The 16,878-nt window shown below is 45.9% G+C and overlaps 1 long non-coding RNA gene across 1 annotated transcript; it reads right to left on the bottom strand.

Annotated features, from left to right (window-relative positions):
• Positions 1-303: 303 nt before the first annotated feature.
• On the bottom strand, positions 304-14,977 carry LOC124033240. Its single transcript, XR_006838341.1, has 3 exons — positions 14,829-14,977; positions 2,751-2,815; positions 304-1,173 (listed from the first exon to the last, which is right to left on the bottom strand). It is a non-coding gene; the product is annotated as an uncharacterized LOC124033240 (long non-coding RNA).
• Positions 14,978-16,878: the final 1,901 nt, after the last annotated feature.

Below are 16,878 nucleotides of genomic sequence, written 5' to 3'. Positions count from 1 at the left end.
ACACCACTAGAGGGATATCTTCAACCACCAAGTTACCATCCTGAGACAAGGCTGAGTATAGCCCACAAAGATCTCTGCCATGGCACAACCCAAGGGGGGGCGCCAACCCAGACAGGATGACCACATCAGTGAATCAACCCACTCAGGTGACGCACCCCTTCCAGGGACGGCATGAGAGAGCCCCAGTAAGCCAGTGACTCAGCCCCTGTAATAGGGTTAGAGGCAGAGAATCCCAGTGGAAAGAGGGGAATCGGCCAGGCAGAGACAGCAAGGGCGGTTCGTTGCTCCAGAGCCTTTCCGTTCACCTTCCCACTCCTGGGCCAGACTACACTCTATCATATGACCCACTGAAGAGATGAGTCTTCAGTAAAGACTTAAAGGTTGAGACCGAGTTTGCGTCTATGACATGGGTAGGCAGACCGCCATGTTTGCTCCTTTATTCTTGAAATGTTGCTGATATAACAATACGAGAGCGGCTACGACAATTCCCTATGTAATTACGTGCTGTAAACAAGCAAAACAGAATAGCGAATTTAACAGACGTTATTACTGAATCGCTAATTAATGTGCATCCAAGTCTCCTGTGTTGTGGTGTCAACAAAGTGCATATCTGTTTAGACTGGGCATCTTCATTGGTTTTGAAAAATATCAGAAATAAACAGCACAACGTCGAAGCGTCAATTATCACTTAGCAACGGCTATGGAGGAGAAAGTGGCACTCTTGGAACGTTCAGATTGAAAGCGCAACTCTCCATTTATACGACTCTGGTGCGGCCTGTCATTTAATACGTTGAATTACAACAACCTCAAAGCACCATTCAGCACTTTACATGAGAGAAAGTTAAGGCTAAAAATAGGTATTCATACATAAATATGCTTAAACACTTTCATGCACAGAAGCACACCTGGTACAGTGTCCATCCTTTACACTGCTTTAGGACACTTCTGAGTTAAGCTGTACGCTGCCTGAGCAGCTGCCAGTATGAGCAAACAAACACACGCATATAGTCACGCACAGAGATATGTACACACACACACACACACCAACTCTTGCTGTAAGCAGCAACAGCAGCAGCTGAGAGACAACACAAGGTCCTACAGCAGCAGCTGAGAGACAGCACAAGGTCATACTTAGCATTGTGACAGGTCTTCAGGCATTTGGTGGCACAGTCCCTTCAAAGACATGTAGGAGGACAAGAAAAACAAGATTACTTGGCATTCATTCACTGCGAAATCAAACGCATACTGAAATAATTTCATACAATGCGATCTGGGAAAGCGGTACTCTATTTTCCACCCCTCCCCCTGTTCTCCATATTCTGGGAGGCCTCTGTGAATAGGCAATAAAGAATTGAGGGTGATAATATGTGACAACTTGTAAAGACACGAAAAAAGAGTATGTGGCTCTGACAACTTTCAGTCTTATTTTATGTATGTCATGCTATTTATTGGTGGAGTTATGGCTTGAATTGTTATCAAATGCTGTAGGTGATTTGTGTCTATTGATTAGTTGATGAATGACATGTTTCATTGTGAATAAATCTACACAATGGCCTACACAATGGATGCATCCCAAATGGCACCCTATTCCCTATATAGTGTACTACTTTTGACCAGAAAGTACTACTGGTCAAAAGTGGTCCACTGTAAAGAGAATTAGGGTGCCGTTTGGGATGCAGTTAATTATACCATTGCTTTTGTGGTCCACCAACAGAAGGTTTTTAATTCACTGTGCACGATGTGATTCAATACTTTAGAGAATTGCATATGTTTATAGGGAATTATCAGCATATTTATGAGAACCAAAGACTGACATGTGAAGGCATACTCCAATTGATGGTAAACTGATTGATGGTAACCTATTCCCTATATATAGGGAATAGGGTGACATTTGGGAGTCAAACAGAGTAGAAGCAGATGGACTACACTTCAGCATCTTGATTTATTAGATAAGACACGCTAGTTCAGCTCCACCCTGCACAACATGGGCCTGTTTAACTGGACTGTGGCTTTGTCTGTGGAGACTAATTAATCACGCTAGTGTTTAAGCCCCAGTGTTACGCCATGACACAGGAGGGCGAAACAGAACAGTGGTCTACCATTATAATCAGGCCTGCAGGATTCTAACTCTGGTCGACCAAGATATATACTGTTGCTGCCCTGGCTTGCATGTGTGTGTGTGTGTGTATGTGTGTATGTGTGTATGTGTGCATGTGTGCATGTGAGTGTGTGTGTACACGCATCGCATGCTACTGTAGTTATTTAGTGCACTGAAGGTTAACTGAAATTCATGGTCCAAAGCTCAGGTTAGACACCCACAGACATCTTCCATGTCAGGCACAGCATCAGTGGAAACATGTATTGTGCTAAAAGCTGTGTGGGGTCTATGTGATCTATATTGTTTGATAAGCATGGCATGGTGGGTTAAGGAAACAATCAGTGGGAGGTCATACAAGTTTGTCCTTGACTCCCTGTTTACTTAAACAATATTTTAAACAATATTAGTAAATGGCACTTTTACAGTATGTGGAAAAACAATTTTCCACATACTGTAAAAGTAAGCATTTCACTGTTAGTCTACACCTGTTGTTCACGAAGCATGTGACAAATACATTTGGATTTGAATTGATTTCTCAATTTAAAGTGCTCTACTATAGGTCATGTAAAAGGATTGATAAGTGAAACAAGTTGGATAACTGTACTCATGGCATCCATAATTTGTTTCCATCAGCATGTATCCATCAACTTACCCCAGTGCCTTTTCTCAGTCTGTCTGTCAACTGGACATTCCCCAGAGTGGTAAGAGGGCAGGCCCCTGTGAAATTGGGAGCAGACAATAGAGGTATTTTTCCTGTCCCCTATGTGGAAGGGTTGAAAAGGAGAGGAGACCCAAGGTGTATTTAAGCATTAAACAAAAAGGCCCGAGGGGGTATGGTATATGGCCAATATACCACAGTCCCCCGAGGTGCCTTATTCCTATTATAAACTGTTACCAACGTAATTAGAGAAGTAAAAATATGGTCTGATATATCACGGCTGTCAGCCAATCAGCATTCAAGGCTCGAACCACCCCGTTTATAATAGTATACAGTGTATAAGCCCTCTGGCCTTGTTAGATCATGTAGTACACAGTGTTACTCTGAACTCACCTGCTGGATGCCTACAGTCAGTGTTCTTGCTCTGTTGTACGTTAATTAAAAGAAGACAAATCACCCACTGGGCACAGATGTCAGTTCGATGTCCTGAAGCAGACCGTGAAATCCCCGGCTCTTGAGCGTGACAGAGGGTGCTCTTTACCAATCAACAGTGTGTCCCTTGAAATACAGACATTATTGGTGTATTAAAGGTCAGGCAGAGCTAAAGCACAACACACAGGAGCATCTTACTGCAAGAATAACTGATACATGCTATGAAATTAATATATTTTATTTGTTTAACTCAGATAAATAAATTGTTAAACCCCTCGTGTCAATCCCTGTGATTTTAGGTGCTAACTGAATTACGCGTTCAAATTCCAATGACAGCCTTCAATGTTGAATCAATTGATTACAGGAATCACCGTTCTGAGATCAATTTTGGACCTAATTTACACTGTGAACCCTGACAAAGTGCAGGCCATGAAGTGAGAATAAACAACCATTAGTGAACGGCTCTTCTTATAGGACTCATACAGAACAGCTATAGCCAGCTGAAACACAGTAGAGAGCACACAGGACATAAGGAAACCACAATATCTATACAGGCATCAACAGATCAATGAGGTTCAGTTAAACATACCACCTATCAAAGGGACACATGGAACTGTAGGTAACTAGGCACACATCCGTCTACACATGCTGATCCATGGATGAATAAACAACGACTGTTGGTGCTCCTCTTCCTCCTCCATGTATCCTTAAAGCACCATAGGGCCCTGACTATACATTTTCACAAGCTTTAAAACAAACAAAAAAAAAAAATATATATATATATATATATATATATATATGTCTCCACTTGAGGCCCCCCCATGCTCCGCTCGAGGCATAATAAATAAGTAATAAAAATCCCCATCAAAATATGTCTGTTTAAGCTTCACACCACATCCACCACATCCACCCATATCGGCATTGGAAAGGGTCGTCACTAGTTACCACAGCCACAAAGTAATAATTATGGCTTATACCCGCCTATTTCTATCATGTATCTTCTTAAAATCTGATTTTAAACCTTAACCCTAACTTTAACCACACTGATAAACTCATGACTAACCTTCTAACGGAAGGCGGCAGCGTAGCCTAGTGGTTAGAGCTCGCTCCAACACTTCCGGGTTTCATTACATTTCATTATAGCACAACGGTTTGATTTGTCTAATCTTAGCAATTTCTTCTTAGCTAGCTACATAGCCGTCTTTGTATCAAAGATAATTGAGTAATTATCGTATTCCGTCGTCCTAACGTAGTCTTCACTGCTCTGCCCAGCAGCTAGCCAGCTAGCAAACGTCCACCGATTAGCTGCACTGTAGAAACTATTACACTCAACTGAAAGACTTGATTAGTGTAGTGTTAGCTAGCTACATAGCTGTCTTTGCTGTCTTCGTATCCAAGATAATTGTGTAGTTTAGAGTGTGTAGTCTTAGAGTGATTATCTTAACTTACCGAGGTTAGCTAGCCAGCTATTTGTCATCCTTAACGTAGGAGACTCTGCTAGCTAGCCAACAGCTAGCCAACGTCTTCTGAATAGAACTCAACAACCCGGTCGCATTCACAGGTAGTATCACATTTTAATTTCATTTCATTACTGTACAACGGTTTGATTTGTTTGATCATAGCTAGCTACATAGCTAGCTACATAGCCGTCTTTGTATCAAAGATAACTGTGTAGTCTAGAGCGATTTTCTAGGTTAGCTAGCCAGCTATTGTCGTTCTTTTAACGCAACGTAACGTAATCAACACTGCTAGCTAGCCAGCTAGCCCCCGAATAGCAGCACTGTCGAAGCTATTACACTCAACGGAACGACTTGATTAGTGTAGTGTCAACAACGCAGCCACTGCCAGCTAGCCTACTTCAGCAGTACTGTATCATTTTAATCATTTTAGTCAATAAGATTCTTGCTACGTAAGCTTAACTTTCTGAACATTCGAGACGTGCAGTCCACTTGTCATTCCAATCTCCTTTGCATTAGCGTAGCCTCTTCTGTAGCCTGTCAACTATGTGTCTGTCTATCCCTGTTCTCTCCTCTCTGCACAGACCATACAAACGCTCCACACCGCGTGGCCGCGGCCACCCTAATCTGGTGGTCCCAGCGCCCACGACCCACGTGGAGTTCCAGGTCTCCGGTAGCCTCTGGAACTGCCGATCTGCGGCCAACAAGGCAGAGTTCATCTCAGCCTATGCCTCCCTCCAGTCCCTCGACTTCTTGGCACTGACGGAAACATTAATCACCACAGACAACACTGCTACTCCTACTGCTCTCTCTTCGTCCGCCCACATGTTCTCGCACACCCCGAGAGCTTCTGGTTAGCGGGGTGGTGGCACCGGGATCCTCATCTCTCCCAAGTGGTCATTCTCTCTTTCTCCCCTTACCCATCTGTCTATCGCCTCCTTTGAATTCCATGCTGTCACAGTTACCAGCCCTTTCAAGCTTAACATCCTTATCATTTATCGCCCTCCAGGTTCCCTCGGAGAGTTCATCAATGAGCTTGATGCCTTGATAAGCTCCTTTCCTGAGGACGGCTCACCTCTCACAGTTCTGGGCGACTTTAACCTCCCCACATCTACCTTTGACTCATTCCTCTCTGCCTCCTTCTTTCCACTCCTCTCCTCTTTTGACCTCACCCTCTCACCTTCCCCCCCTACTCACAAGGCAGGCAATACGCTCGACCTCATCTTTACTAGATGCTGTTCTTCCACTAACCTCATTGCAACTCCCCTCCAAGTCTCCGACCACTACCTTGTATCCTTTTCCCTCTCGCTCTCATCCAACACCTCCCACACTGCCCCTACTCGGATGGTATCGCGCCGTCCCAACCTTCGCTCTCTCTCCCCCGCTACTCTCTCCTCTTCCATCCTATCATCTCTTCCCTCTGCTCAAACCTTCTCCAACCTATCTCCTGATTCTGCCTCCTCAACCCTCCTCTCCTCCCTCTCTGCATCCTTTGACTCTCTATGTCCCCTATCCTCCAGGCCGGCTCGGTCCTCCCCTCCCGCTCCGTGGCTCGACGACTCATTGCGAGCTCACAGAACAGGGCTCCGGGCAGCCAAGCGGAAATGGAGGAAAACTCGCCTCCCTGCGGACCTGGCATCCTTTCACTCCCTCCTCTCTACATTTTCCTCCTCTGTCTCTGCTGCTAAAGCCACTTTCTACCACTCTAAATTCCAAGCATCTGCCTCTAACCCTAGGAAGCTCTTCTTCTCCTCCCTCCTGAATCCTCCTCCCCCTCCCCCCCTCCTCCCTCTCTGCAGCTGACTTCGTCAACCATTTTGAAAAGAAGGTCGACGACATCCGATCCTCGTTTGCTAAGTCAAACGACACCGCTTCGCGTTCCTAGGAAACTATGCAGTTTTTTGTTTTTTTACGTGTTATTTCTTACATTAGTACCCCAGGTCATCTTAGGTTTCATTACATACAGTCGAGAAGAACTACTGAATATAAGATCAGCGTCAACTCACCATCAGTACGACCAAGAATATGTTTTCCGCGACGCGGATCCTGTGTTCTGCCTTACAAACAGGTCAACGGAATGGATCGCATGCAGCGACCCAAGGAAACGACTCCGAAAAAGAGGGAAACGCGGCGGTGTTCTGGTCAGACTCCGAAAAAGGGCACATCGCGCACCACTTCCCAGTATTCTTCTTGCCAATGTCCAGTCTCTCGACAACAAGGTTGATGAAATCCGAGCAAGGGTGGCATTCCAGAGGGACATCAGAGACTGCAACGTTCTTTGCTTTACGGAGACATGGCTTACTGGGAAAACGCTATCCAGGGCGGTGCAGCCAACGGGTTTCTCCACGCATCGCGCCGACAGAAACAAACATCTCTCTGGTAAGAAGAGTGGCGGGGGCGTATGCCTCATGACTAACGGGACATGGTGTGATGAAGGAAACATACAGGAACTCAAATCCTTCTGTTCACCTGATTTAGAATTCCTCACAATCAAATGTAGACCGCATTATCTTCCAAGAGAATTCTCTTCGATTATAATCACAGCCGTATATATCCCCCCCAAGCAGACACATCGATGGCTCTGAACGAACTTTATTTAACTCTTTGCAAACTGGAAAACATTTATCCGGAGGCTGCATTCATTGTAGCTGGGGATTTTAACAAAGCCAATCTGAAAACAAGACTCCCTAAATTTTATCAGCATATCGATTGCGCAACCAGGGGTGGTAAAACCTTGGATCATTGTTACTCTAACTTCCGCGACGCATATAAGGCCCTGCCCCGCCCCCTTTCGGAAAAGCTGACCACGACTCCATTTTGCTGATCCCTGCCTACAGGCAGAAATTAAAACAAGAGGCTCCCACGCTGAGGTCTGTCCAACGCTGGTCAGACCAAGCTGACTCTACACTCCAAGACTGCTTCCATCACGTGGACTGGGACATGTTTCGTATTGCGTCAGATGGGAATATTGACGAATACGCTGATTCGGTGTGCGAGTTCATTAGAACGTGCGTCGAAGATGTCGTTCCCATAGCAACGATAAAAACATTCCCTAACCAGAAACCGTGGATTGATGGCAGCATTCGCGTGAAACTGAAAGCGCGAACCACTGCTTTTAATCAGGGCAAGGTGTCTGGCAACATGACTGAATACAAACAGTGCAGCTATTCCCTCCGTAAGGCTATTAAACAAGCTAAGCGTCAGTACAGAGACAAAGTGGAATCTCAATTCAATGGCTCAGACATAAGAGGCATGTGGCAGGGTCTACAGTCAATCACGGACTACAAGATGAAATCCAGCCCAGTCACGGACCAGGATGTCTTGCTCCCAGGCAGACTAAATAACTTTTTTGCCCGCTTTGAGGACAATACAGTGCCACTGACACGGCCTGCAACGGAAACATGCGGTCTCTCCTTCACTGCAGCCGAGGTGAGCAAGACATTTAAACGTGTTAACCCTCGCAAGGCTGCAGGCCCAGACGGCATCCCCAGCCGCGCCCTCAGAGCATGCGCAGACCAGCTGGCCGGTGTGTTTACGGACATATTCAATCAATCCCTATACCAGTCTGCTGTTCCCACATGCTTCAAGAGGGCCACCATTGTTCCTGTTCCCAAGAAAGCTAAGGTAACTGAGCTAAACGACTACCGCCCCGTAGCACTCACTTCCGTCATCATGAAGTGCTTTGAGAGACTAGTCAAGGACCATATCACCTCCACCCTACCTGACACCCTAGACCCACTCCAATTTGCTTACCGCCCAAATAGGTCCACAGACGATGCAATCTCAACCACACTGCACACTGCCCTAACCCACCTGGACAAGAGGAATACCTATGTGAGAATGCTGTTCATCGACTACAGCTCGGCATTCAACACCATAGTACCCTCCAAGCTCGTCATCAAGCTCGAGACCCTGGGTCTCGACCCCGCCCTGTGCAACTGGGTACTGGACTTCCTGACGGGCCGCCCCCAGGTGGTGAGGGTAGGCAACAACATCTCCTCCCCGCTGATCCTCAACACGGGGCCCCACAAGGGTGCGTTCTGAGCCCTCTCCTGTACTCCCTGTTCACCCACGACTGCGTGGCCACGCACGCCTCCAACTCAATCATCAAGTTTGCGGACGACACAACAGTGGTAGGCTTGATTACCAACAACGACGAGACGGCCTACAGGGAGGAGGTGAGGGCCCTCGGAGTGTGGTGTCAGGAAAATAACCTCACACTCAACGTCAACAAAACTAAGGAGATGATTGTGGACTTCAGGAAACAGCAGAGGGAACACCCCCTATCCACATCGATGGAACAGTAGTGGAGAGGGTAGCTAGTTTTAAGTTCCTCGGCATACACATCACAGACAAACTGAATTGGTCCACTCACACTGACAGCGTCGTGAAGAAGGCGCAGCAGCGCCTATTCAACCTCAGGAGGCTGAAGAAATTCGGCTTGTCACCAAAAGCACTCACAAACTTCTACAGATGCACAATCGAGAGCATCCTGGCGGGCTGTATCACCGCCTGGTACGGCAACTGCTCCGCCCTCAACCGTAAGGCTCTCCAGAGGGTAGTGAGGACTGCACAACGCATCACCGGGGGCAAACTACCTGCCCTCCAGGACACCTACACCACCCGTTGTTACAGGAAGGCCATAAAGATCATCAAGGACATCAACCACCCGAACCACTGCCTGTTCACCCCGCTATCATCCAGAAGGCGAGGTCAGTACAGGTGCATCAAAGCTGGGACCGAGAGACTGAAAAACAGCTTCTATCTCAAGGCCATCAGACTGTTAAACAGCCACCACTAACACTGAGTGGCTGCTGCCAACACACTGTCATTGACACTGACCCAACTCCAGCCATTTTAATAATGGGAATTGATGGGAAATGATGTAAATATATCACTATCCACTTTAAACAATGCCACCTTATATAATGTTACTTACCCTACATTATTCATCTCATATGCATATGTATATACTGTACTCTACATCATCGACTGCATCCTTATGTAACACATGTATCACTAGCCACTTTAACTATGCCACTTTGTTTACTTTGTCTACACACTCATCTCATATGTATATACTGTACTCAATACCATCTACTGTATGCTGCTCTGTACCATCACTCATTCATATATCCTTATGTACATGTTCCTTATCCCCTTACACTGTGTATAAGACAGTAGTTTTGGAATTGTTAGTTAGATTACTTGTTGGTTATCACTGCATTGTCGGAACTAGAAGCACAAGCATTTCGCTACACTCGCATTGACATCTGCTAACCATGTGTATGTGACAAATAAAATTTGATTTGATTTGATTTGATTTGGTTCTGCTCACACTGCCCTACCCTGTGCACTGACCTCTTTCTCCCCTCTCTCTCCAGATGAAATCTCGCGTCTTGTGACGGCCGGCCGCCCAACAACCTGCCCGCTTGACCCTATCCCCTCCTCTCTTCTCCAGACCATTTCCGGAGACCTTCTCCCTTACCTCACCTCGCTCATCAACTCATCCCTGACCGCTGGCTACGTCCCTTCCGTCTTCAAGAGAGCGAGAGTTGCACCCCTTCTGAAAAAACCTACACTCGATCCCTCCGATGTCAACAACTACAGACCAGTATCCCTTCTTTCTTTTCTCTCCAAAACTCTTGAACGTGCCGTCCTGGGCCAGCTCTCCCGCTATCTCTCTCTGAATGACCTTCTTGATCCAAATCAGTCAGGTTTCAAGACTAGTCATTCAACTGAGACTGCTCTCCTCTGTATCACGGAGGCGCTCCGTACTGCTAAAGCTAACTCTCTCTCCTCTGCTCTCATCCTTCTAGACCTATCGGCTGCCTTCGATACTGTGAACCATCAGATCCTCCTCTCCACCCTCTCCGAGTTGGGCATCTCCGGCGCGGCCCACGCTTGGATTGCGTCCTACCTGACAGGTCGCTCCTACCAGGTGGCGTGGCGAGAATCTGTCTCCTCACCACGCGCTCTCACCGCTGGTGTCCCCCAGGGCTCTGTTCTAGGCCCTCTCCTATTCTCGCTATACACCAAGTCACTTGGCTCTGTCATAACCTCACATGGTCTCTCCTATCATTGCTATGCAGATGACACACAATTAATCTTCTCCTTTCCCCCTACTGATGACCAGGTGGCGAATCGCATCTCTGCATGTCTGGCAGACATATCAGTGTGGATGACGGATCACCACCTCAAGCTGAACCTCGGCAAGACGGAGCTGCTCTTCCTCCCGGGGAAGGACTGCCCGTTCCATGATCTCGCCATCACGGTTGACAACTCAATTGTGTCCTCCTCCCAGAGCGCTAAGAACCTTGGCGTGATCCTGGACAACACCCTGTCGTTCTCAACTAACATCAAGGCGGTGGCCCGTTCCTGTAGGTTCATGCTCTACAACATCCGCAGAGTACGACCCTGCCTCACACAGGAAGCGGCTCAGGTCCTAATCCAGGCACTTGTCATCTCCCGTCTGGATTACTGCAACTCTCTGTTGGCTGGGCTCCCTGCCTGTGCCATTAAACCCCTACAACTCATCCAGAACGCCGCAGCCCGTCTGGTGTTCAACCTTCCCAAGTTCTCTCACGTCACCCCGCTCCTCCCCTCTCTCCACTGGCTTCCAGTTGAAGCTCGCATCTGCTACAAGACCATGGTGCTTGCCTACGGAGCTGTGAGGGGAACGGCACCTCAATACCTCCAGGCTCTGATCAGGCCCTACACCCAAATAAGGGCACTGCGTTCATCCACCTCTGGCCTGCTCGCCTCCCTACCACTGAGGAAGTACAGTTCCCGCTCAGCCCAGTCAAAACTGTTCGCTGCTCTTGCCCCCCAATGGTGGAACAAACTCCCTCACGACGCCAGGACAGCGGAGTCAATCACCACCTTCCGGAGACACCTGAAACCCCACCTCTTTAAGGAATACCTAGGATAGGATAAGTAATCCCTCTCACCCCCCCCTTTAAGATTTAGATGCACTATTGTAAAGTGACTGTTCCACTGGATGTCATAAGGTGAATGCACCAATTTGTAAGTCGCTCTGGATAAGAGCGTCTGCTAAATGACTTAAATGTAATGTAATGTAAATGACTAGTAACCGGAAGGTTGCGAGTTCAAACCCCTGAGCTGACAAGGTACAAATCTGTCGTTCTGCCCCTGAACAGGCAGTAAACCCACTGTTCCCAGGCCGTCATTGAAAATAAGAATAGGTTCTTAACTGACTTGCCTGGTTAAATAAAGGTAAAAAAATTTTTAAAAAATTTAAAAAACATGACTTTTTACAATATAGCCAATTTTGACCTTGTGGCTGTGGTAACTACTGACAACCAGTGGAAAGGTGGAAGAGTTACAGAGTGTTAATCAGTCCAGGGCTATTCTCGAAAATCAGTTGTTTCTCAAAAACGTCTGCAGAGTCCGAACGGTTGTTCTACACACTAATATGACCCCTCTGCCTGGGGCCTCCAAATCACTAAATCTGCCCCTGGTTATATTCTTTCTAACTGCATTACAGTACTGTTTGAAAGGTTTCATTTGACTTAGAGTTGTATGATGGCTCCCTCTTGTGGAGAGTGACGACAACCATTTGCTTGATAGAGCATATATTTTCTATAAAGGGACAGAACTACTGTAGTCCTCACAGTTGTTACATTATGAATTCACCTTTATTAACACCAATCAGAGAGACTAGCTTATTGTAGTTTTTAATTCCTTGCCGTGCAAAACAAAAACTTGTCTTAGGATTTCTGCATTTGATAGACTTTTCATCTGTAAATTTGTCAATCATTTACCCAAAATCAAACCATATGTAACTGAGTTAATAGCATCTGCCTATTGTAACACTAACACAAGTGGCACTTCAAATTAAAAGGTAGTTATTCTCAGCTACAGACCCACTGTAACATACCTTATAGTGCTGTAGGAAAATGTCACTAGTAAAGCAATTGCCGAAGGGGTTGAAATCTATAAGGAAGAAAGTACTTAAGGGGAATATATATCAGGGTCAACACTCCACACCTCATTTGAGAGGATTTCAATCCCGACCAAAGTCAACCCTCTCCAAAACCACACTCAACTCAGGAGGACTGTTTCCATTTAAGCATTTGGGGTTTTCAGACAAATCTGGGCTAGAATACAAAATGAAGCATTCCGTGAATATGCATGGCTCTCCCCTCTGAGAGAGAGAGCGAGAGAGAGAGCAAACGAGAAAAATGGCTGGGGCAGGCAGATGAGTGTTGGCAGAGGAGTGCGAGGCGAGTGCCAAGCTTGCCCACAGGGATGGAGGGGCGCCAGAGAGCAGTGGCAGCCTGTTTGTCTTGGAATCCCACACCCAATCTGGAGTCCAGGAGAAAACGAGAAGCCCCTCGATCTGCTTCCAATTGGAGGATCAAATGTTGGTGTAAATGTCTGACAGCATCTCACCTCTCTTGACTCCTGCCCTGCCCTGGATGGAGGAGCAACGGTCTGTTAGATGACGCTGCTGGCAGCATTTCAAATGGCACCCTATTCTCTATACAGTGCACTACTTTGACCAGGTCCCAAAAGTATAGGGAATAGGGTACCATTTGGGGCATTTAACTGTCTGATTTTGCTCTTTCCCACCCCACACTAGAATGGGAAGTTGTAATTACCATTCAATTACCATACAAGTCATAGAACTTGGAGGCCTATTACATTTGGCAGATTGTGTCTTTTGCCCCTGGTTTCATTCTCCATGGATATCACCTTCTTAGCTTAGAAAAGGTTACTCAACACTGCCTCCATAATATCCTGTGTGGCTCAGTTGGTTAAGAGCTCAGCTCAGCTGGATAGCATTGCCATGATTGTGGGTTCAATTCAAATCCCATCCAATCAAATTGTAATGGTCACATACACGTGATTTGCAGATGTTCAGATCAGCAGAGTAGAGGTAATGTTTCCTACCTTCACCACCTGGGGCAGCCCGTCAGGAAGTCCAAGACCCAGTTGCACAGCGCAGGGTTCAGACCCAGGGCCTCGAGCTTAATGATGAGCTTGGAGGGTACTATGGTGTTCAATGCTGAGCTATAGTCAATAAACAGCATTCTTACATAGGTATTTCTCTTGTCCAGATGGGATAGGGAAGTGTGCAGAGTGATGGTGATTACATCGTCTGTGAATCTATTGGGGGCGGCAAATTGAAGTGGGTTTAGGGTGTCAGTCAAGGTAGAGGTGATACGATCCCTGGTATAGAGGTCCTGGATCGCAGGAAGATTGACCCATTGATGTACTTTTCCTTTTGTAGTCTGTGATTGTCTGTAGTCCATGCAGGGATCACATACTAAAACGACAACATAGTAATATTACAATGTATGTACTCACTGTACTGTCGCTTTTGGTCAAATCATCTGCTAACCAGCATAGGCCTATACAGTGAAGATAATTAAACTATCCCAGTAATAATGTCCTACAGCTACCAGCAGAGGGAGAGCTGAAGTCACACATTAGCCCCATATAAGGCCCAAAATAACTAACTGTATCTTGTTGACTGCTTGGAAATCTGGAACTGAATGACCATCAGTTAGTTCAGTGTCCCTTTTCATCTATTTTATTTATACAGTTTACAACATTATTTTACTGGCAGTGAGTATCCATTCCATAAACACAATCCACAAGTTTCTTCAAGATAGTGTTACCTAACTCTTCTGCTGACCAATACAATGAGGCATTATCCCTCAGAGAGAGAGAGGGGGAGAGAAATGGAGGGAGAGAGAGTGTGGAGGGAGAGAGAGTGTGGAGAGGAGAGAGAGATAGAGAGAGGGAGAGGGAGAGAGAGAGAAAAAAGGGTGAGAGAGAGAGAAAGAGGAAAAGAGAAGGGGTGAGAAAGGGAGAGATGGGGGAGAGATGAAAGACAGAAATTCCTTTATTAAGGGATTATTTGGCATTATCCACTGGCAAAAACTGGTTGAATCAACATTGTTTCCACATCATTTCAACTAGCAAATCAATGTGATGATTGGGTTTGCAAAAAGTCTTTGGAATTTAGCATTTTTTTACCCAACTTTTAACCTAAATCCAATGACATGGTGAAATGTTTTGTTGATTTCACATTGAATTCACATCAGTTGACAACTCAACCAAATGTAAATCAAAACTAGACGTTGAACTGACGTCTGTACCCAGGGAATATACTTACCCGTCTATTCATTCATGGGAGGGAACTCATGTTTACCTGAAGGCGGCAAGTTATTCCTTAACTGTCAGGTCAAATTCTCCTCCTGTCCCTTGCTGTTACAGAGAGGTTTTGTACTCTGCTCCTAGGGGACACAAGATCCATACGCACATATATCAGGATCACAGCAGTTCTGTTCCCACTCTACCTTCTACTCTCTCCTCCAAAGTCTCTAGTGTTTTGCTGACACAGCTGATCTATTACCTGATACTGCTGGCCTAACAGAAACATGATGTAGTTCATTATGCACCCTGCAGGCTTGGACAAATAAGAGTTCAATCTTCCATTCAGCAGGCTGAAATATGAGCAGACGTTTTTCCCAGTCTCCCTCTTGGGATTATCCCTCTGTCCACAGCAACCCCCCTGGGAGTGGGGTACCTACAAAGGTTCAGGCAGACATTCCTCTATTTTTATTGTAACCCAGATAATAATGGGCACGCAGCACGAGGTTAACATTATGGGACAGGTTATATATGTAGCAAAAGAGGGCTATTCTGAGAATGTATTCCACAAAGGTTCCTGCTGGTATTCAACCCCATTTAAAATGGGTGTACTGAAACATGGTAAAGAATGTGTAAGACCTATATAGGACTGGACATGTATTCCACTGAGGAGCAGAACAATTACAAGATACTTTGACACAATCTATTGTGTAGGTAATTGGACACAAACTATACTACTCACTCATGAATGAGGGGGTTGGCAACTTTTTCTCTGAGCTTGTATGAATTAAACTAACTAAATGGATTCTGGGTCAGAATAACAAGCAATGTGAGTCTAATTGCTTTGTATGTGAGAGCTCTTGGCAGATCTTCAGCGCGTTGTAAATCACTACAAGTCACAGCCAGGTGCCACACCAATGGCTGATGGAGACCTTGACTGTGTCCCAAATGGTACCCTATTCCCTATATAGCCCTATGGGCCCTGGTCAAAAGTAGCACTCTGTGTAGGGAATATGGTGCTATTTGGGATGTGTGCTTAGCAACATCCCTCCATAGGCCTATACATAGGAGCTGTATGCAGTGAACACACACACACTGTAAAACATATTGTTATGACCATGGGACTGATCTGTCACTTCATTAGTTTGCTTATTGGCAGAGAGAGCGGGCACACACAGCCATATTTATAAAGCAGGACCACTATAAAAGCTGACGAATGTTAAACAGATCTTAACAACTCCGATTTTGCTTCTCATTGAGCGTGTGTGTTTGTGTGAGTGCGTATGTGCATGTGCGTATGTGTGTGTGCATGTGTGCGTGTGCTTAAAAGAGGCCCCAAGGGATATAAAAAAAAGTGTGCTGTATAAACAGCAATTGCTGGAAACTTAAAGGGATACTTTGGGATTTTGGCAATGAGGCTCTTTATCTACAGTACTTCCCCAGTGAGATGAACTTGTGGACACCATTTTTATGTATCTGTGTCCAGTTTGAAGGAAGTTAGAGGTAGTTTCGCATGCCCATGATGTAGCCATATCGCTGGTGGAGTGAGCCCTCAAGTGTTCTGGAAGTATTAAACCCTTGCTATAATATTCCATTTTAACAGCCTCCATTATACATAGGGAAAAAACACTGGCAAGAAAAGGTCATCCCTGTGTGGGGAGGAGCCCAAGCAAGAGACAAAGTTCTGATCGCTCTAGTAGGGCTCTCATCCTGTCCAATGCGTGCACTGGACACAAGCGGTGGAGACACTCTTCCTCCACGGAGGAGTAATGCAGTGAGTGAAAAGCCAGCAGCTCTTAACATTATGCAAATTATAAGCACCACTTGTTTTGTGCACAAAACACAAGGTTCGGTTGTAAAGCAACCTTGGTATGAGGATGGAAAGGCTAATACTGAGGTGATTTTAAATGAGAGAAATCCCATGCTTTTGAAGCTTGCTCGAACAGCGGCTGTGGAATGGCCTCAAGCATACCAGACACATCCAAGGATGGGACTAGTTGTTAGTATACTGGGTGTAAGTGACGGTCGCTCTGCATAAAAGTGCAGATCAGGGGCTGTTTCCCCACTGTATTATTGTTCAAACCTAAATGGCAAGCGGGCCAAACACA

This window comes from Oncorhynchus gorbuscha, linkage group LG04 (assembly GCF_021184085.1).
Source record: "Oncorhynchus gorbuscha isolate QuinsamMale2020 ecotype Even-year linkage group LG04, OgorEven_v1.0, whole genome shotgun sequence".
NCBI lineage: Eukaryota > Metazoa > Chordata > Actinopteri > Salmoniformes > Salmonidae > Oncorhynchus > Oncorhynchus gorbuscha.
Note: the sequence above shows the minus strand (reverse complement) of the source record. Positions and strands in the feature narration are given on the sequence as shown.